We start from the raw sequence: 23,221 nt of genomic DNA on the forward strand, positions 1-23,221 counted from the left end.
TGATTCTGTCTTCTTTTCTTGGGCGCCTCCCCCCCCCCCTTTTTTTTTTCTGATCCTCTGGAAGTGCTTTCACTTTTTTCCTTATGTGACAACCTACTTTCTTTCTCTTTTCCCTTGCTAGGTGGTAGACCTCTATGGCCATATAGTGTTTTCCGCTAACAAGATTCTGGAAAGATTGTCTAAGAAATGTATGGTCGGGGGCGGGGGGGAGTTATACAACATTGAGAATAATAAAAAAAAGGCCATAAAATAGGGAACCAAATATGGAAATGGATAAGAACTAGAGTTAAGGCAAAGGTCTTCAAAGCGGGAAGAACTTAGTTTTTAAGAAGGTGAAGATCCACTTCAAGATGCAAAAGTAAGCTACTTCAGAGGGGAATGGCTGCACGTGTTAACATAAGGGTTGTAGCTCATAAAGTATGCGAGTGGGTTTATTTGATTACTTCTCTGTATTTAAAATGTTGTGCTGGTTTAATCAATACAAATGCTCATTGGATTTAAAAATTTACACAGGTATTGAGACACAACAACTCTTGACCCACAAGAGATATTATAAAAATAAATATTATCTTTGAATATACAAATATAGGTCTTAATCATTCTTGTATCTCTGATGGAAATTCATCTATACTTTTCTTCTAAACCTGTGAAACAGATTCCACCGCTTTCTCCATGTCTTATTTCAGTGATTCAGTATCCTTACAGGAAGAAAGTTTTTCCTGGTAGCCAAGCTAAATCTTCTTTACTGCAAGATAAACCCACTTCTTCTAGTTCTATTGCAAGTGGACGTGGTCAATATTTATCACTGTCACCTTTACGGTGATCTTTAGATGCTGGAAGACTGCTATGTCCCGTTTCTCTCTCACTGCTTTCCATGGCTATCTTTTCTTTGTCCAAGTAACGCATTCCTTTAAGGTTTTTTACAGTTTGTGTTTATAAACCTTGTAGTATTCTCGTTGCCTTTCTTTTAAGTATATTGGTGGTCCGAACTGGACACAGTCCTGACCACTCTACTAATACAAATTACACCAGTGTAATATCTTGTATCTTGTAAATAACGTGTAAGGCTGATTAGCCCCTAAGCTAATATACTATAAGCTCTGAATTTTATTACCACTGTGTACTTTTAAAATGGTACCGTTCAAACAGGGGGACTGGTTTTAGCTGAAGCTCACGAGACCCAGGTTCCTCTATTGCACTGTCCACTCAAGGAACTGGAATGGTGTGAAGTGTTGGTTACAGGCGCCTCCTCAGTAAGCGCGAGTGATGGGGGGAAGATACGGGATGAGGCATTCTGCAATTCTGCCTTTCAAAGAACCCAAGAGGCAGGCGGTTTTATTATTAGTTGCTCCTGAGATACTAGCTATTAAATCATGCTACAACGCTGTGATCCAACGCTGTCATTGAGAAGGATGATAGAAAAACCACAAAAGACGCAGTGAGCCTTGGATAAAAGCAAAGGCGGCCTTTCAAAACGGTTACTGAATTGAGTGGTGAGGAATAAATGATGTGTCTCTTCTTAAAGCATATATACTTAATGCAGATGTGCTGTTTTCCTCAATTATCATGGCTGGCTTGCTTTAAAAAAATATTAAAATTGCTTTGTTCAGTGAGGATTCTAGAATTAATGTTTGTTCTTTAGCAGAGGCTTCTAACATTCAAGAGAGAAATATGGTTAGGTGACGTAAGTTAGATGTCTTCACTTCTGAATTACTTCGATGTATCCAAAATGTTAAAATACTTCCCATTTCTCAGAGTACCTAATTAACATTTTATAAGTCCTTATTCTAAAATTGAAAGAAATGAGGATTTTCTTACAGAGTTTTTAGCTTTGTCTGCAAAGATATGTGTGATGTTGTATAAACAATGCAAATATCTTTGGCACTGAATCCCATAATAAAGATTTCATTTAGTACACGCTAATTCAAGATTTAATGTCATGTTTCCATAAGGTTTGTTGACAATTAAATTTATGGCTCCCTTCGTCAGTTCCAGGACTAGATAAAAGCAACAAAAAAACCCAACAAAAAACCCCTTTAATTTGTGAAATAAATACCACTGTCTGAAAGTCCATGATTTGGCCGTGATTTTGTTTAAAAAAACCACACAGCTGTCCTCCTCTCATTCATCTCACTTTCTTTAAATTCATAGGAAAGTAAATCCATAGCACTGCAGCGTGACTCCTCATTGCAATAGAGGCCATTAATCAAGTTATGCTGGTTTTGGAGTGTGATATCAGTATCACTCCCTGCAGCCTTTAGTGTTGACAGTGCATTCCAAAATATTGAAGCAGCAGTTTCTTAAATGACAAAGCAAACAACTTACAGTACACCTGTAAAAGGTACTAACGTGAAAGGATTGCTTTAAGAAAAATATCCTATTAGGAAGCATATTTCTCTAATGTTCTTGTTGATATATTTCTAGATACAGCTATGCACACATATGATATAGAATGCGCTGTATATTGTTCTAGAAATGCAATCTGTTGTGGTGTGAATGTGAAGGTTTTATTGGCAAAAGTGTCGGATAACCATAGGACCAATTTTTTGCAAAGCCACTGCAGAAAGCGCTAGTATGTATATAATAAAGAATATATAAATAGATTTATTTTTTGCAGTCTAGCATGTTTGTGTATCGTTGAGATACTAACACAAGATAAATTTGTTTTCTTTCTACCCCAATTATGTCATCAGTATTCAACTGGAACTTTTTTAAGGTATGTCTGGGAACCAAGAGGGGGTTTACTGGGGTACTGATCATGTTATCAAAGATCATGTGTCTTTGAGTTTGGAGTGGAAGGGGAAGATCACCGATTCACTCGGGCGCCAAAATAATATATGTAACAGCGACACGCGAATTCTTTTGGCTAGTAAAGGCCTTGCTGTGAGTGTGGTTTAGATAAGCTTCCTTCGTCATTGTTTCAGTGGTTTGGGGGATCTGATGCCTAGCTAGCTGGATGTAGTAGTATTCGCTTGGCCTGCAAGTGGTTATTTTATTCTGAGCAGCAGCCCACTGCTGGGCCTCAGCAGCGAGGCTGTTCTGGGTTGGCATGTCTTGATGTGATCTCTGTGAAGACAGGATAAGGTGCCATGTGGGCTGGGGGTTCCAGCTGTAGACCCAGTACTGTCTATGGACCGCAAGCAAGCTGCCTTCAGCTGAGATTCACAGCTGGGTTTCAGAGCTGAGTGAATGAGTTTCTTTTCTTTTTGCCTGCTTAGTTATTAAAAGCACATAACTAGACAAGTAAAAAACAAACCCCAAAACGTTCCTGTTGAAAGATAGGAAATTATTTCTCTTTTCTTCTAGCTTTCTCTTTGTGAAATGCCATAATGCTTTCAGGGAAGCGATAAGATTTGTGGAATATTTCACTACACATGCTTTCAGTAATAATGTTTTAAAAGTAAAATGTTAATTTACTTAAAAATGCCTACTTAATTGCTTGATCTATGAGATTGTACTCCTTTTAAAATTAATTTATTACTTTAAAAAATCATACCTGCTTGAACCAGTCCAAAAAATCACTTACTTTCCTGTTTGCTTAAAATACTTTGGCCAGTTTTCACGTTCCTTCTCTTAACCAGATTTGCACATCTTGATGTTCATCACTGAAAGCATTCACTGCCAATAGCTTCAGGTCTCCTCAGGCTGAATTAGACGTCGGAGCGATCCTCATGTTACCTTTTCAGTCTGAATGCCTTCCTCCTTTCTCTCCTTCCTTTTTTCGGGAAGGGATCAAGTGCCGAGTGGTTCTTCTGCTCAGCAGTGCTGATCAGCAACTCGGACAGCAAATGAAGCAGAACTCTTGCAGACCTTTTGCACAAAGAAGTTGTTGAGCAACATCATCTGAGTTCCTTCTCTCCCTGGCACTCAGCTCTCACTCCTCTGAGGTGATGGTTTGTATTGGCTGCAGGCCTCCAGCCACACAATATTTGCTAGGGGACAGGATACACCTGAGTCAATGTTCCAGCAGAGAGACGTGCAGTAAGAGCAGACAAGTTCATTACAGACAGCTAAAGGCCAGGAGGTCACATAGCCCTAAGTGCAGATGTTGTGTAGGAAGGAGGACAGGATGCCTTCCCCCAGAGGTTCGATATCATCACTCAGATCTCCAGGTGAACATCTGGGAGCTCGTGTGCTGCCAGCCCCTGTGAGCAAACTGGCCGAGTGCTGCAAGCGCACCTCTGGAGAACCGACCCCTGCAGAGTTCGTACACCGCTGTTCCTTTCTTCGCTTTCTCCCAGATCTCCCGTGGCCACAACGCTCCACTGAATATTCGCTTGTATTTTATTGCTGTGTTTCGGTTTCTTTTCTCACAGATGGATTAGCTTGTATTTTTCCTGGCTAAAAATCTCTATTCTGCCAATACTGAAACCTTCCTGAGTCTCTTCTCTAGGTTACGGCAATGTTCATGAGATGTATTATTGACGAAGAATTTGACCAACATGCTGCTGTCTTCTTGGCATACTCCTTTCAATTAATCAATACAGCAGTTAAACAGAATGGGGCTTATATGAGTCTCTGGGATGCGATGTTGTGGCAAAAGCTTCAGCCTGATGTTATGTCATTTACTGTTATCCTTTGTGTATGACTGTACAGCCAGTTTACATTTGTGTGACTTGCACAGCTGGACTAGCCCTCAATTAAAGACTCCGGAATAGCTGTATTGAATGTCTTATTAATATTTCATCTGAGGTATTCTCATCATCTGTGATGTTCATTTGTACAACAAAAAAAAAGTTACATGTGGCATCATCTCAGATTTGCTGTTGATCAACTCTGTCTCCCAGTGTGGCCAATTTCTGTGCAGCCTAGTGTGCAGAGTTGTGTCATTTCCCCTTCTGCCAGCAGTAAACCCTGGATAATAAGTCATTATTACATGGAAATTTATGAATAATTTTGGTGGGGGGTTCACTTCTTTGGTTCTCATATTTAATTGGTTTTCAGTATAGTTTCATTTTTTAATGAGGTTTTTATGTTCTTGTGAGGTCCCATCTAGCTATTCTAGACTATCTAGAATTTTGAGTTAACTCATTCAGTTTTATGGAAGGTAGAGTAACAGTTTTGCTCACTCTAAAATAACTTTTTCTTTCCATTAACGTAAGTAGGCAAAGTGTGATCCCTCACGCAAAGTGGATAATGCTGTTCATTCAGTTCTCAGTGTGGTATCCTTTCTACCCTTTTCCTGAAACTGTGCACAGGACTTCATCCAGATTTATCCTCTCCCAAGTTTTGCCTTGCTGTTTGCCTTAAAAATACACATATGACTCAACCTGAGATTTCTTCTAAGCATTATTTTTGAATGCGAGGAAAACCAGAGAATTAAGTATTTTCCTATTTCTAAATTAATTCTTCCTCTTTGTCATCTAAAAAAAGTCTTTGCTTGAGCCTGTTCATGGTCAGAAATGAGCATATGTACTGGTTGGGACATAAAACAACTCATGGCATTCATACATATTTTTGTGTTGGCTGTTATCTCGAGGTGTTCTTACTGTGCCTATAGTTCTTCAAGTCTGCACTGTAAAGAAAGCAGCTTTTCTCTTTCTCTACCACTGTGAGAGACTCACTACTGCCACTTTAAATAATTATCTTTATGAAAACAAATGTCAGCTTGCCATTGCTACTGTTACTTTATTTTGTCAGCAGTGCGACTGAGGCAAATACTTCACTAAAATACCTTTGTGTTGAGTAATGACCCTACTGTAAACACTGACTGTCCCTGTTTAATAGAATACGTAAGAAATAATAATCTTCACCATGGGTTAGTTTTAGAAAAGATTTTTTTTTTCTATGTTTCATACAGTAGGTTTGACCTCTAAGCTGAAAAAAAAAAGGCTGCGAGACCTCCGTTCACGTTCACCGTTGAACCTTAGAGCACAGCAAATATATAGGAACAGGAAAAAAAAAGACTTAATGCATCAGGCCTGCATGATGGACAGACCCTTTCTGCACATTACATCTCTTTTGACCAGATGTGAATTGTATTATAGCTAGAATAATGGCTATGTGTGCTAGAGGCTAATCTCTTGAATCAGAAAGCCATTTGTTTTATTATTCTTAAGGCTCTTACACTGCAGGAACCTGCTGCGATTCAAAAGTGTGAGTAGACAGGCTGATGCTGATGAAAGTAAATATTGCAAAAAACTGTTTATAGAGAGAAGTATAAACTGATGTGTCTGAGCACATTATTTCCATTTAGAAGATTTCCAGTGTTGCATCAGTGCAATTCAGCACAGATAATTGAAACTAATATTATTGGGTTTTGTTTTGTTGGTGCAGACGTTCTTACTGCGGCTTTGTGTCTACACATACACATTTACTACATGTTGAAACGATTTGAATATTTTGACTTGCAACAAGTTAAAATATTTAACATTTTTTTAAAAAAATACCAAGTCTCTGCCATTTTTCCTTTCTGTCTGTGCTCTCCTGAATGTTATGTACATAAATATTAGTTGAAGCAAAGATTCAAAGCCCAGTTTTTAAAAAAGCGATCAAAGCAGCCCACGCCGTCACTGGAGGTAGGGCAAAGAAGTTCAAAATGTCTCAAGAGGAGAGTGGATCCGGGCACAACTCTTCAGTCTCTCAAATGAACGTTGCAGCCATTTAACTATAGGATGAAACTGAAAAACCACAGCTTGGTCTTCTGGTTGTGTTTTATGAGCAGTGGCTGTTGGAGACAACAAATTCCAGGAGCAGGCTCAAGACCGTGATTTCCACGCAGACACGACCCCTCAGTTTAGTCTGGATTTCTTTTGCCAAGACTGTGTTTTTTGTAGACCCACTTTTAGTTATCAAATCTTTCCACACATCATAATGGAACTCTAAGTCCCAATTAAAGGCTGCGCGTTGTACTAGACCGTGAAGTGCTGAAAAATAGGTGGTCTGAAAGCCAGCTGTGGATCTAACCTGATTAATGAAGAGTATTTTCAGGCCTGTGAAAATAAGCAGGAAAGGCTTACGCTGGGACAACTTTCGCAGTAACTTCTCCAAGTTTCCTGCCCTACTCTGTCCGTGTCCAAGTTGTTTACGATTCAGGGGCTTATGTTTTAGTTTAAAATGTAACATTTTACAGAGAACTATCACTCATTTCCATGTGCTTTAAAACCATACTGCAATACAGCCCTTTGGGAGCTGTTTCACAAACAGTTCGAAAATCCATGCAGTGGAGATAGCGAGATGTAAGCTTGTCATGTGTCCCAAGGTAATATGTTCTGGATGGCTAATCAAATCCTTCAGTTAAAGCAGGGATTGGAGTGACCGACTTCTTTTGTGTCCTTGGAGCATATTTGGAAAATTGGTGCTTAAAAGACTTAAGAGGTTGTTAAAAGATACTCCTCTGAGGGAGGATGGCTTGCTTTGATGCAAACTAGTTGTCTAACAAGCAGCCAACTCGGGTCCGTTTACAGCATCAGGAGAGGTGGACTGCAGGGAAACTTCTTTTGACTGTCTATTCAGTTGTCATCTGGCAAAAGCGGTTTGTATGTGCTGACGTTTCAGTACGATGTTGTGGTATGTATCCGATATTTTTTCAGAAGTTACTTTTATTGCTTTTGTCTTGGTTTTGTCACATGAAACAGGCAGGAAGCAGGAGAGAAAGGTAATGGCTGAGAGACAGCAATGCTTGTTTAGCTGCCTTCCTCACTGCATGCTGATACCGTCGTCTTTAATTCTCATTTATATTTGGTACACTGGATTTACATTTATTCATACTTTTTTGCTTTGTTCACCTATATTTGATTCCCTTTTTCAGGCACTTGCTCTGCTTTATTGTTCTTGTGTGCACGATTCCACTGCAGTTATATTTATGAAAGAGTTTAGCCAAACAAACCAGGTTAGCCTATGCTCCGCAGGGACCCATTAAAGTTCTCATTATTCTTACTATTCATGTTAATGCTTTGAATTTTAATTGCTTTCACATGCAGATAAATAGTACATGTTCTTTATACTTGTAAAGCAGGTTCTATGGGTTCTATACAATCACTTGTGTTTCATCTAGTATTTGTTTTATAAGATTTTGAAAAGGAGCAAATTCTGTAGAGTTTGCTGGGTTAAAATTCACACTAAAGTCCTTAGTGATTTTTATCTGTGCCAGATTTAACTTTTTACAGTGTTTTGTACATAATTGCAAGCTTTTACCATATGTGCATATCAGGTCCATGTTTAGCTGTGTCTCCGCACTTTTAGAAAGTGAATGTCACCTGTGATCCTTTTCTGAATTTTTAAACACACACACACACACACACACGAAGAGCTTGAGCAATGACAGAGCAGACCGACCACATATTGAGGCAGTACACATGACACATAATAATGCAGCAATTGAGGCTTTGGTAAGATCTTATTGAGCCACAGAATCAGCAAAGATGATTTCTAGTGGAATTCACAGAGTGGTGTGGATGTATTGGAGTGGGAAGAACACTGCTCTCCCCAAATAGCCTTAGGAAACATCAGCACTAGCAGTGGCTGGTTCAGAGGCAGATGCGTTCTTTGGAACTTTCTGAAAGCCAGCTCCTTCCATAGATAACATAGCTAAGGACTGCCACGTTAATTTGTACGTGTGCAGCTAACTCAAGTTCAGGAATAACACTTCAAGCTGGCTAACTTCGTAAGACCCGTAAGCAGTGGGGTATATTATGGGTTGCAGTATTTTTCCATGGGAAAAGAATGTTTCTTGACACCTAAGATAGTGCTAAGAAACCCTATAATAATTTCTTAATATCACAAGCAATTTGGTTGTTAAGTAAATGATTCCATATGTAGAATAAACCACAAAACATCTAGTCCTTGAGTTCTGTTGTTTGAAATGCCTCTATAGCTGTGGATTAGGAAGGAGCTTTCAAAGACTTAAAAAGTAAAATCCCATAGAAGGGATTTAAAGAGGAGTAATTTTTCTTTTTTTGTTTTGGTTTTCCCCTCAGAGAGAACATTTCTACTGCTGACAAAGGTTTTGAAAAGCTTGATGATGTTTGTGCTTTGCGCTTTGACTTTGATAGGCAAAACTGTATATATTCTTCTCTCCCCCAACACAGGTTTATTTCAGATTGTAGCTGGTGTGATGCTCAAAGGAAAAAAGATAAATAACAGGTTTTCTTTGGGCTGCTGTAGCAAACCATGTTTTCCTTAAAGTAATGAAATTTATTTCAGCTTCCAAATTAATCTGTGCAGATATTTAGTTCTCTAGAATATTTACAAGAAAAAGAACCCCTTAACTCCCTAATGATATAAAAAACAAACAAAAAGCCATTTTGATGTAGTCTTCTAAATCAGCAGGTGAACCCAGATCGTTTAACAACTTTGTCGTGTTGAAATGAAAATTTAAACTCAAATGTTTTTTGCATGAAAGAAACAAAAAACAAAGCAGAAAAAACAATGCTTAGTTTTCACTGGAAGACAGTATCCATTTTACTTAGGTTTACAATGGACTGGTTGTGCTCAGATGAACAGTTACTACATCGTAACTCTTGTAACAAGGCTAACAGGAGTTCAAGCATTCGTCATATTAAAACCTCTAGAGACAGGAAGGCAGCTTATATACTTTAATGTTCTCTGGCTTGGTGCCCTGATTTAAAATACTCCTATAACATCTTTTACGCGTACTTTGGATTGGCTGTGTTCAAAGTAATGGCATGCAAGTTGTGGTATGTAACAATGACTTTGAATATATGTAGTGTTTTCCATCCAAAGATCCCAGAGCAACTCAGCCCATAATTTCCTTATAACCTTTCTGAAAATACAGCTTAGATTTTAAATCTATATCAAGGCATATTATAACTGTTACTAGAAATGGTTGCTGGTATTTTTTATTCTTTCATTATTCTCTGTTATGCATTTGGTTTATCTGCTTTGGAGATGGAATGCTACAGAGCCAAGCAGAATTACAGCCGGGGAGAATTTGGCTGGCTACCGGCAACCACTGCATGTATTATTATTTAAATTATTTATATGCTCCTTTGGGAGATTTTCTTCACTTCTGTCAATCATAAAAGTAAAAAAACAGACAACGAATAACCACTGCATGTATTATTATTTAAATTATTTATATGCTCCTTTGGGAGATTTTCTTCACTTCTGTCAATCATAAAAGAAAAAAAACAGACAACGAATACCTTGTGATTCTCTCTTTGGCAGGATGGGAGAAAAGGTACACAGAAATCTTTGGGTATTTCTTTCTTTCTCTTGGTATCTCTGACTTCCTAAAAAAGTTAGTGGCATTTAAAAATGATCAGTAACTGAGAAATTTGGCATACGGATTAATTTTTCAGCTACTAGGTGGTGAGATTCAATATCCCCAGATTTATTTATGAGGATCTCCACATAAGCATTGTGTACAGAAGTAAACAAAAAGACAATTAGTTATTAGAACTGAAATAAGTAAGTACCAGGGCAAAACTGATTTCATTATTGCAAAGCTTGGCTGGTTAGGCCAGATTTTTCAGCTTAACAGCTGAGAGCTCTGGATCATTTGAAGTATTTGTATCCCTATCCCTATCTTTAGAGTTTGTAGGGGAATGAAGTTCACTAGAACGATCCCTAGTTTGTAGCTGCAGGAAGAGTGGCCTGCACCTCCCAGAGTCAGGGCTTACACTCTGACCTGTCTCCTTGCTCCCGACCACCCTTGTCCAGCCGCGTGGGCAGGCAGCCGAGCAGCCGGCAGGCACAGGTGGCTCTCTGTTCCCAGCTCCTTTGTCCTTTGAGCCCAGACCGAGGGTACTGCTGTCTTACTGACCTGACGCACTGCTTGCCCCATCTCAGGCTGCAGCAGCCATCTCGCAAGTGCCCCGAGGGACTGTCCCCTGCCCTGGCACCTGCAGCCCTGCCTTTGCATGTCCCTGCAGCCTGCTGCACACCCTTTCACAGGGCGCTTCCCGGACAGCAGGCTCCTGCGGATGTCCAGGTAAGCCACAACCATCACTCTCAACCCATTCTGGCCTTTTTTTATGCTGTGGAAAGCGGGATGAGATGGGAGGAGGGTGCGAAGTCCTGATACTCAAAACTTGAGACCGCATCTTGGCTGTGCTTAACGTGAAAGAGACTGAGAGCCCCACGCTGCAGTAGCCTATGAGGGCTGACCTAACCCTCGTGGCCCTTTCTACCTGGATGGCTTTTGGTTGTTGTTTGTGTGCGTTTACAGGGTTATTTTCTTTACAGTGGCATTATTCATAACTAAAACTCTCTTTTCTTCTGACTCTTGACCCTAAGCAGTGCTGGTTGTGATTTAACGCTTTCTCCCTCACTGGCAGTCCCTGCAGTTGGCTCCCGGTACAAGGCTGTGGCAGGACTTGGACTCCAGCAGCCTTAGTATGAATTCCAGCTCTTTCTCATTTAGACTGAGAGGTATCCTAATTCCAGCTTGCTTTTCCTGTAATGTGTTTCATTATTGCTTCCACATTATGAGGAAGAAATAATATTCAGACTATTTTTTCGCACAGACAGATGGTGAATAACTGAGCCTAATGAGGGGAATAAGTTGGATCATGGTGGTAGTGTCAAAGAGAGGATTACTGGAAGTCTGTCTTGTACAAGCTGAGAATGCAACAAACATAAATTGTAGCCAAAGTATATTGCTGTGCTGTTTTCTTCTTTAATTTGTTGCCTCTGTGCCAACATTTTTGCAACTGTCCTTGTTACTGAAAGGTAAATCAGTGCCATTCATGTGTAGGTATGTGTCCTTGTCAAAAAATAGCTTTGAAAACTTGCTTTTGTGATATATGTTTTTTCCTAGCTCTGTCCATATATGTCTTTTAATATTTCCCTTCCTAGGTCTCAGATCTTCGCTTTCTTTTTCTCCAAAGTGATAGGAATTGAATCAAATCTTTTATTTTTTTTGTTATTCGTGTTGTATGTGGAAAATGTTTGGCAAGTGTTGCTGTGCCTGAGGATTGCTCTGACTGGTGAACTGAGAACACTTAATTGCACTTTGCTGTCTCTGTCTGCTCTTGGGAGATTATGGTTGTGCATGCATCCCCAAGCCTGGCAGCTGGCCTAATTTAGGTTTAGGACCCATTGTATCTAGAGGTATTCAGGGCTGGCATTTGGCCAGGCCTATTTTAATTGCAGCTTCTCTCAGGCTCCTTCCTGGAGTTTTGCTTTTCTCTCTCCCCTACCCTTCAGTTGTGTGGCTGGAGGGGGCGTAGAAGAGCAAACCGTTCACAAAGACTTGAATCTTGGAAGGCATGCACAGGCAAACTCCTTTGCTGCAGACTAGCCACCCATGAACTCTCGCCATCCAACTGGGTAAAGCCTTTGGCACTCAGTGGTTCCAGGTTTTTGTGGACTATAGATGGTGATAGGAGCGAGTTCAAAAAACGAGAAGGAAGATATAGTTTTCACCTCATCTATCTTATGAACAAGTGATCCTTGCCTGCGAAAAAGATTTTTATTTGCAAAATTATGGCCTGTAGTCAGGCTTAGGTTCCCGAGTGGGTTGTTTAATTCAGGCTGTGCCTTTTACTTACACTCTTCTGTGTCAGAAGATGAATCTTGAGGCAGAGCCCACTTACTACTGTTTTTTGATTTGCAGTATGCAAATGCTTCAGCAGACAATTGAAATTTAGGGAAAGAAATATGATTATATGTTTCTAATGTCTTAAGTGTTTGGAAGAAAAAGAAGAGTCTTGGTTGTGAGTTATTTCTTCGCTTTCATGTTATCCTTCATAATTCACTTGCCATCTAACTAGAATTTTTCTTCCATTTGCCTTTTATAGCAAGAGGGAAAGGAAATCTTCATGTAACTGAGCTGTAGCCTTGCAGATAGGTTGTCTGCTTCACTGCTTGTGTATGGGGCGATGTGAGAGCATTTAGTTCAGTAGGAAATTTGACTGCCTTTGTCCCCTATCTTTTACTTCAGCTATAAAATTTATTTTCATTCCGTCCAAATCTGGTGGTACCACTCCTGCTTTCTTGCTAACACGTCTTTTCATCCATTTACAATTGAAATGCAAAGTCATGAAGCTTAAAATGTCACATAAAAAAAATTATTCAATACAGATGAATTAAGTGAGTTTCAGAGGAAGGTGGTGAATCCCCCTTTACTTAATTCTTTTTGTTGTTTTTTAAAAAAAGGCAGAAAACTTGGCACTGTATTTTAGAAAGAACATGCAGTAGGCTAACTGTCCCAAAATTTCTCTCTTTCCTGGAAAAGATGTAGAAAATGACCTCAAAACAATCAACCTGCATCCTATTGCCGCTTTATTTACAAGATTGGTTGCACATCTGGAACAAGGCTGGGACGAGGTGTGTTTCCAAAAGGAAACAACTATTAGAGGAGCTGCTCATTTTTCACCACCTTTTTATTCCTTCCTATCTGATCTGTTCTGTAGCATCACACAGGTGCTCCCAAGCACCTCTTCCTAACGTAAGCATTGACTAGTATTTTGAGCAATAGAAAGTGCTCTCAGAAAAAGATCTTTGGTTGATGGGTAATGATAGTGGATAGAAGCTGGGGAACAATTTGTACCTATAATAAAAATTGCAATCAGCTCTCCTGCCAGAGAGAATAAAATTCACTTATCCGTTGAAGTCAACAAGATTTTTTGCAGAAAAATTGCTCAGGGAGAATAATGTTGGGAGAATGTGGCTCACAGCGTCCGCTGTGATGATACTGAAAAATCTGGCAGAACGACTAGCTAATATAGATGACTGACTTCCCTGATCACAAATCTGATTCATGGTGATCAAATTCAACTGGATCTGATGTTGCCATTGAAAGATCTGAAAAAGTTAAACACTGAAAAATATAAGAACAAAGCACGTGAACCTTAATGATTGCATCTCATTCAGCCAGAAGAAACCGCTGTGATTAATCCATAAGAGAACCTTTCTTCTTGCAGGCTCGCATACCTTGCGTAGTCTGCCAGCCTTTTGTAACCAGTTCCTGTTCTCCAGAAAACACAAGCTTTAAGGCAGTCTCACCCTTCTCTGAATTTCTATTCTAAACACCATCCATACCGTGTCTGTTCATTACATCAGAATACAGATAAGACTTTTGCATTTCTGAACAGGATGTTGCAGCTGAGCTTCCTAAGTCAGTTAGAAACGCTAATGAACGAAGCCTCCTAGGCTCACCTTGTTTGACTGTTATGCACAGGTTTTCACAAACAAAGGCCCACGATGTTTAAATGAAGGACACACATACAATACTTCAAGGAAACAGAAAAAGATCTCAAATATCCTGTCCTTCTCTCTTGAATATGCAGGTGCTCGCTTATTTCTTCTTTCTCTTCTTCTATCTCACAAAAATAATAATAATATGGAGCTTTACGCCTTTTTGACTCCATGGTTTGCTTAGTTCTTTTTTTCCCATTGTGGGAATTTAATTTCACCTTTCCCTTGCCGAAAATAGTGCTGAAAGAACAAGAATTTACAAAATGTTGCCTATCTCCAACACTCTCATTTTCTTCACTTTTTTTCTTTTCTGGTATAAATGTATTTCACATATGAAATTTCTGTCAACTTAATCCTGCTTCAGCTACAATATTTTCCTGCCTTTTTAACCTTTTTATTTTTAAAGTGTTCTAAATCTTTGGATTAATTTGTTCTGAACCAGACAGGGCTGTTTCAGAGTCTTACCAAAATCAATCGATAACATTAAAAAAAAAAAAAGTTTTCTTTTTCACTGAATCTGAAACAGAAAACTGAACTAAATTTCTGAGAAGTTTGATGCTTTTAATCTTCAAAAGGAGAAACTAAAGTTGCCATACTGCAAGAGAGTATCTTGTCAGTCCTTTGTCTACTTTCTGGCTTTACAAGGGCTTTTTAAGGTGAAATCTTTGTATGAATCAGGGCAGCAATCATGTACTGTGCAGGAAATTTTGTCTTGACCTTCTCAAGCCCTGGAAGTGGTTATCCTGAAACATGAGGATTAATATTTCCTGCATTCTCATAGTGTGTTTTGCAACTCATTATATCACAAGATCTCAACAGACATCTGAAATATCGTATTTCTTATCTATTACTTATCTAGCAGCTGTGAGTACAGATACTTCAGAGCAGTAACAACTGAAAAAAGAGCAGAAGTTAAGGGAATGCTACTACTTATCTCTGGTAAAAAAGAGCATTCACTTAACTTCTCTTCTGTATGTGTATGATCGTACTATCTCCTTTGCATGGTTTTCAGAAGTACAACACTCTTCCTCTAAATTTGTCTTCATATCAAAGCACCATCTTCTCTGTTCTTTTTTTCTTGTCTTTTTTTTTTTTTGTACTAAATTTTTTCAGAGAGATGCCATAACTGAATTCTTTATTTTTTCAATATGGAATATAACATCAGTTTATATTTCAAAACTTGTAATAGTTTTACATGATTTGTTAAAGTGCTCATTAATTCCAGCTGGTCAAGTTTAACATTTATTTAGACAGAGCGCAGTTAGGATAGGGAAAAGTCAGAGAGGAAATGGTGTGTCATAAGGGAAAGGATAACAGGGTTTTCTTTGTAGCAGTCATTTAACATTTAGTCGTACAGATTATTCACTCTCCTTACCTGTTTGTCAGCGGCCTTGGAGTATGTCTATGAAATCCTCAGAAATCCATAAAGAAAGGCATTTTTCTCTTGAGCAAGAAGAGATTGTCCTTCTCCCCCATAGCTGCGGTTGGGGAAGATGGGAAAGTCATCATTGGCCGTGTACTGGAAGTCATCTGAGAATCAACTCCAATCATTGCAAATTCATATTGGGTGCCAGGTGGACATCCTTCATTCTTACTGCCAAATACCCAGAGAGATCATTTCAGTAAATAGGATTTAATCGGTCCTTGTTTATTTGTCTGCTTTCCTAGACTCAGTGTGTAATAAGATATTCATACCAGAGTTCTCCAAAATTCAAATATAGGATTATTCACATCAGTCAATGGAAGGAGGTCCTCTTTGGTCAGAACTCCACCTTCCAAGGTCCTTTAAAGCAGACTGTCCATAGCACACATGAGCTAAATAGCCCTCAGCTGTCTGGAAGAGAAAATCAGGAAGAGATGAGCAAACATCTCCTTTTTCTCTTTAAAGAAAAAAAGCCATAGAGAAACACGATTGTCTCAACCAAAGGAAAGGGTACCTGTTTTAGCTGGTAATAATGTTTACTGAACAAGAAGTGTTGTTTAATTAACTGACAGGTCTTCACAAAAAAACTTTGTATGATAGGAAGGTAAGCCTTATTATGGACACATACAGAGAGAGGGAGAATGTAGCAGAGGGGCTAAATAACAAACTGGATTCAGGACCTAAAGCAAAAGCAGAGCGGGCCAGAGAAGGAAAATCCATCCCATAAAAAAAAAATCTCACTGGGAGGCACTTTCCAGGCAAAAACTCAATTTGAAGCTCCCTGAAAATGAATGTTTGCCTCCAGATTACTTGCTGGCAAGGATCCCGTCAATTTTGCTCTCTGAGCTATACAGACAAGATATTGGAGACTGACAGCTTGGCCTTCATTTTTCCCAGGCTTCTCTTTCCTTTCCAGCCTAGCAATAGTTGCTGTTTATGTAGCTGGGTCTGGTATGTTAATCCCATAAGAGATTTTGCTTTCCTGGACTCATATACAACTTACACATCAGATATACATCAGATGGGAAATGTGCCCATCTGGTGTAAAGAAATTCCAAGTGTCACCTTTATTTAAGCCCATAAAATTCCTTGTCCAGTAGGTTTAACTAAGCATGTCCCGTGTGTGCCCTACGGAAACAGAAAATTACAAACACTAGTATTTCTTGAATTATACTCTCATACCTATAATAATATAATATAAGTATATATTTATATACTTTTATTCAGTGTATTGAATAAACTCATGGTTGTTCGATTCAAGATCAGTTCCTCTTTTCTTTGCTCTTACTGAAAGAGACTATTTGGTTATAAAGTCTATAAAAACTACTGTCTCATCCCAAAAATAAACAGGTCTTTAGTAGCGTTATTACAGGGTTTTTAATAATTTTTGTCAATGATGAGACAACCCCTGGTAATTACTTCTATGAATGAATTTCAGTGCTGTCTATTCACCTCTGGACCTATACTGCAGCCTCCCTTTCTTCTCTCTCTCACATCTAGCATGCCATTGATGAAGAAGGCTATCAAACAGCTTTATCTTTTCCTACTATCTTGGACAGCGTTTCAATAGCTGTGCTCCATTCAGGATTACTGCACCACTGTGTTTCTGCTTTACAGATGGCATCCTATTTTGTGATCCTCAATAATACATCCATTTCTTCTAACTTGCTTCTCAGGATCTTTTCATTAATCTAAGGATGCTTTGTTTTTCACTGCCCACACTTAGTTCTTTAGTCCAGTTAAACATGGTCCTTTCACTGAACATACCAACTATGTGAGTACATTACTCTTCAGAATTAGACATCCTTTCCCAAGGTAAAGTTCTTCCCATCAGCTGTGCCAATCTCAGGGCCAAAGGCCAATCTGTTTCTCCAGATTCTCATGTAGCATCCACCCTTCAAAATAAGTGTTTTTATGCAAATTTTTCCCTAGGAAATTTTTTTATATATATATATGAAAATCCTGGATGCAGTAATCCTTGATCCTTCTGTTGATCTGCGTTATTTGTCATTGCAGTTTCCTTGTCAGAAACTCTAAAATTTTTACATAACCAAACTTTTTCCATGAGGAAATTTTGGTTTTTTGAAAAAGGTCACTTGTCACTACTTCCCCCACTGTAACTACTTCCACTCTAAAACTTCTCTACATGCACTAGAGCCTACCTATTAAAGTCCAATTATTGGCAATCAGGGTAGAATTTGTTTTCAAGCAAGTATTGCATGATTCATCTTTCTTAGACTAGCTTATAGCACTTTCTTTATAACCCTTGATTAGTCTTTGCCTGTTAATATTAATTAGGTGCTTAAACATCCTGTACCATCAAGGATTATCATGCTTCATTAGTATTGTTGTTTGAACTGAATGCCAGGAAAGTGTTTGGTCATAATGAGTATCTGTATTTTTAGAAACATTTGAATTTGCTGCCTCGCTTACTAAAAGGATCAAGACTGTATCTCATTCAGACACAGCTAAAGTTCAAGTTATTAACAGATTTCAGATGCTTTTCCTGGATGAGACCATAAGATTTGAGTTAGGACATTTTTTGTGTAACATATTTAGTTTCTCATGGTTTCTGTAGATGCCAGTAAATTAGCACATATATGGTATCAGATGTCAGTAAGCAATATACATTATCTACTGTGTGTGCTAGGAAATTAGAACACGTTTGGCAACTATTTATTAGCATTTCAAACTCCTAATTACTGTGATAACTAGCAATTATTAATAAGGCTAGGAACCCTTATATACACTGTTTTTTAGTGACAGAGAGGATGGGCATGCTACATATAAGCATCCACTTGTTTCCTGAAATAACCATGACCAAATTTCCTTATGAAAACGGCAGCTTTGCATGTTCTGAAGCACTTTTCTGAAAGGCAAGTCTTTGAGTGGCTATGCATTATTTCAATTTCTTCTGCATTTGAAGTAAGTAGCAAACAAAGTTGAAGCAGTCTTAAAAAACATCACCAGGCTTTCAGTTGTGGAGAGTTTGGTTTTTTTATCTGGAACAACAATACCTATAGAAATGGGGGCAGAGGCTGAATTTCCATGCAACAGACTTGCTGCTGTCAAAGAGGCACTGTCTGTGGCAAGTCCTGGCGTACCATCAGTTGTATGTGGCAGGTACGTGATGAATCTATCATAATCTGTGCCTCCAGCTGGTTCACTGAGGACATCTGATTTCCAAGAGCTGCCCAATGATGTGGGCCAGCACAGTGGGGGATTTCTGATAGATAGGTGGTAAATACTTCTCTCTTCCTTCCCCACCAGAGTTACTCTGATTGCCACCTCCATTATCTTGTACTTCTATTTTTAAAAGGTTGCCCTAAGCAGAAGTCAGTAATGTACAGAACAACTATGGTTTGATGTTAGTAGCACATGTTTTATTCTGTTCACCGGCTGTGTCCTAATGTAAAGGATCACCTGTGGTAGTTCCACATCTACCTTCTTTGGTCTTTGGCATAACTTCTCAAACAGCTGGTCAGGAGGCCTGTTCTAGGAGTATGGTTGGGTAATGAAACTGACAGGAACTGGAACGCAAGGTTAAATGTGTGGATGGTTACTGTGGACCAGCAAATTCATAGTCACACTTTGTGTATGTGCTCTTAACCAGAAAAACTCTTAGGTAATTAGATTTAACCCATTTTCATTGAAATTCATTAGTACAAGCTGCTATATAGACTAATTAGCCCTGCTTATTAGTCAGAGTCACACTGCACTGATGTGTCTGTCTTGTTTCTGGTACTTGAATTAATGCTTTTGGAGGCAGCTCGGGTAGCTCACCTCAGGTTTGATTTGTGTGATGTAGACATACCCCTGTTATACCATTTAACAGAGCTATGCCAGGCCACCCCGGCCCATGGAGCAAGAGTAGGCAGCTGCGGCTCTTCCATGTGTACTAGAGGTCAGGTCAAGGTTGATCCAAGTCAGTGCTAGCAAACAGCTAGGTATACTACAAAATGTAGTATGTTACTTGGGAGTATCTAGGATGCAGCTAAAATAGGTTGTAAGACTTCTTTTTCTTTGCTAAACAAAATCAAATTTTTTGCAGCTGAAATGTATATGCAATTGTCTCTTCACTTTACTAAAAGTAGCCTTCAGCAAAATGGCTTAAAATCTTGAAAACACATTAAAGACATTAAGGTAGTAGAAAGTGTGCTTTCTTCTTTTATAGGTATATCTTTTGGTCAGTGCTTTAATGCAATGATTGATGAAAATGTTGTCTATGGCTGACATCTGGGATTATTAATGGATGTAGAATCAAATTTCTTTGGCATTAGAGGAAAAGGGTGATCTGTGTCTCACTAGATAAAATGTTCAAATGGGAATGGACCTTCATTTTAATTTTAGGTATTACATTTTAAACCTTTCAGGCAAATAAACGATGCTTATTGCTCCTATTGCTTAGGTCTATGTTACTCATGAAAATGTGTAACTTGGTAATGGATAAGAAGAGCAGCTTTGAATTCTATGGTTAAAATCTGAAGCTTTGATGTGTGCAAAATTCTAACCAGAGCCAAAAGGACATCAAGTAAAAAGCAAATAGGCAAGTTCAGAAAGTGGCACTTTACTCTGTAATTGTTACGTTTTACAGCACTCCATGAGTTAAAATTAGAGCACTGCACAAGGCTGCTATTGTGAGAAGGATTTTTAATGCTGTAAGACAAAGGGTTCCCTTAGCTAAAAATAATCTTTTCTTTCCTCCTGCTCCTAAGCTTTTTCCTCAAGGGAGCAGATTCATTATGCTGCGCATACGCGTTCAGTGCATTGCGGGAGCTGCTGAGATTTATGACGTCATGGCTCTAAGCCTTCCTCTTTTGCCACAAGGTCTGCACGCGTAGCTGTTGCCCTTTGTGTCTTGCTAAAACGCCGCTTTGATGTACTAATGTGCTTTTTCCCTATGTAGAAGACAGCATTTGCTCTTCTAGGTCAGTAAATTTGGAAAGGGAAAGCATGGATAAAGAAAGTGGGCTTTTTTCGTTGTTAGACAAAGCTTTCCCTCGATTTTAGGGCTTGTTAATCAAACAAAACAAAACACACACCTCATCAAGATTTTACACGGTTCACTTGTCAGGCAGAAGTGTGCCTGGAATCCATTTCCAGCGGAGGTCAAAGATCAGAAGTGCTAAGGCAGCCAAGGGAATGATTCCCCTGTGACACTTTTGCTGTGTTTTGATGAAAGTGAAAGCCATGTGGTACACGGATGAAAAAGCAAACAGATTTTTTTTTTCCTGTGGCAGTGCTGAATTTTGAAGCTAAGCACAGCAGGTAGGAAGAGTCTAATATTTGAAAAGCACTGGTACATCGGACACCAAAGCACTTATCTCTGTCTTTTTAACCCCTTACTACATTTCTTACACAAGTCTGTGTTTTTAAGATTCACAGTACAGTTGTTTTTTGTTCTCCTAAGAGCCTGGGTGTTTCTCTTAATTAATCCCGCACTGGGAGCGGGAGAATTGTGTATGTAACACATGGGAGGTCATAATGTGGCGAATGATATGCATAATATCTTACTAGAAGAAGTACGCTTCCCCAGTAGAAATGGCCATGTTAACTTAAAGATGTGAGTGATACATGTTGGAGTATTACCTGAGGATGGGACTAAAAGCCAAGGTTATAATTAATTTAGTATAGCTTTTTGACTGTGCCAGAAATAATGTCTTATTCATATATTTGGTTATGCAATTCTATTCTCCTGACAGAATATTTCCTTTCAATGGGTAGCAAGCCTCTTACTTCTGACCCCTTTGACTATTATATAGTGTTGATTCCATTGTATTGCCACATTTTGAGGGTCGTTTAATGCAAATGCTTCCATCTGTTATACATGCAGCTTTTTATTATGCGTTTTTCTGAAGCTTGATGAACTTGCAATTTTTATAAGATAATAAATAACAATACTGCAAAAGCCACCTAGAAAAAAAAAATTATCAAGGGATTTTATGACTCAGGGGATCAGTAATGGAATACAGAGTTTTTCACCTCTAGGGCACTGATTCAAATATAACCTAGGTCATTAGTGAGCAAAAATCATTACCAGCAGCTGTTCAGTGACCTACAGAATGTGAAATGAGTTTGTGGTCTCAATACAGTTTCTACTACATGTGTGTATAGATAACAGAAAAATCAGAGTCAACGTTGGCCTCCTTGTTGGCATTCTCACTGGAGAAACTAAAATCCAAACAGATGCATGGAGTGACTAAAGCACTCTCACATTTGTGAGTATGAAAAGCATTTGACTGATATAAGGAAGGAGAGAAATCCCATTGACAGCATGTTTAAGAAAATGTACAGCTGACAGTTATTGATTGAAAATCCTCTCTCCTCTAATAAGGATAGATTCCCTTTCAAGTGACTGCTGCTGTGGACATCTGAAGGTCTTGAATTAGGCTTGTAGTGATTTCATTGTCGTTAACATATTATGCCGCCAACGAAGCAAAGAATCGTGGGTTGAAATAACAAAGCATTAGGATTGCCAAGAGATGAATTTCAGTTTCTTAAAGTTTAGGTGGGGATTGTGCAGCAGCACAAACAATGTGGGTGGAAAAATGTTGTGGGTGGTGGGAGGGATTTCATGCCAGCTCTTTCCACATGACTGAATTAGTTATTGCCTTATCTTCTAAACCAGTTATGTGTTCTCTCCTCAGCTGATGGATGTAGGAAGAAGATACATTTTTTTCTTGGCCTTTTTGCTAAGAACAAATGTATCCTCAGCTTACTATCTGATACATCTTCTGTGACAGCCCTTGCAGTGACATAAATTTGATGAGCTCTATAAGTCATTTCCATCTTAAACTACAGTGCAATTAGAGCTTAACTGACTAAGGATTTGACACTGAGCAAATTTTCTTCCTGTCTGTGTGATTTTTATAGAATTTGGTAAATTCCTGGTTGCGTTAATTTCTTCCTTTTTCTTCTAGTATTCCCAGCAAATGAATATACAGTCTTATAAATGCTTTCATATTTTTAGACAATTGATAAGCTCTGTCACATTTTATGACAGGGTTGGGACTTTCTTTTAAAGAATTGCAAACTTGATTGCACTTCAGATAATGTTTATGAGAATAAGAAAGATGTAGCCATGCTGTCTCTGCCACACTTAGTTAAACAGGTTAATTTGGGATAAATCATCTGTGAAGATGCCACAGAAAAAAACATCTGTGAGGGAGGTTCCTGACCGCATTGCTTTTAGGACTTTATACTTTTTAGCTGGGTATGGTGCTAAATGATAGCTGCTAGGTAAGAGTGCATAAAGCTATCCTCAGTTTTGCAGAGAGTGGGTAAGGCAGTTATGGCTGTGTGTACATGATCAGTAATGGCTGTATCAGATCTGTTGTGCTTTAGCTTGGTAGCAAAGTGCCTTCCTTCTGTGTAGTGCTCCAGTAACTTACCTTCATTCTACCTAAACCCATTTGGTTGTCATTTTCTCTGTACCACCCTGATGCCCATTAACTATAACAAGTAGCTTTGCAAAGTAGATTGTCCCTTGTATAGTGAAACCGCCCTTGTGGAAAGCTGGGAACCATTTGCAGGGTTTCCTCCAGCTCATTCTTCTGGGGGAGGGAGCAGGCTGTTCTTAGTGAGTAACTCAAGTACTTAGCACTGAAACCAGGCAGCTTTAGAAGACTGCAAGATCTCAGTGAAAGGACTTAAAGCCAGTGTCCTGCTTCATTTCCTTCATTCCTGCGTGCCCCA

Source organism: Aptenodytes forsteri, unplaced genomic scaffold (genome assembly GCF_000699145.1).
Source record: "Aptenodytes forsteri isolate BGI_AS27 unplaced genomic scaffold, ASM69914v1 Scaffold108, whole genome shotgun sequence".
Classification (NCBI taxonomy): Eukaryota; Metazoa; Chordata; class Aves; order Sphenisciformes; family Spheniscidae; genus Aptenodytes; species Aptenodytes forsteri.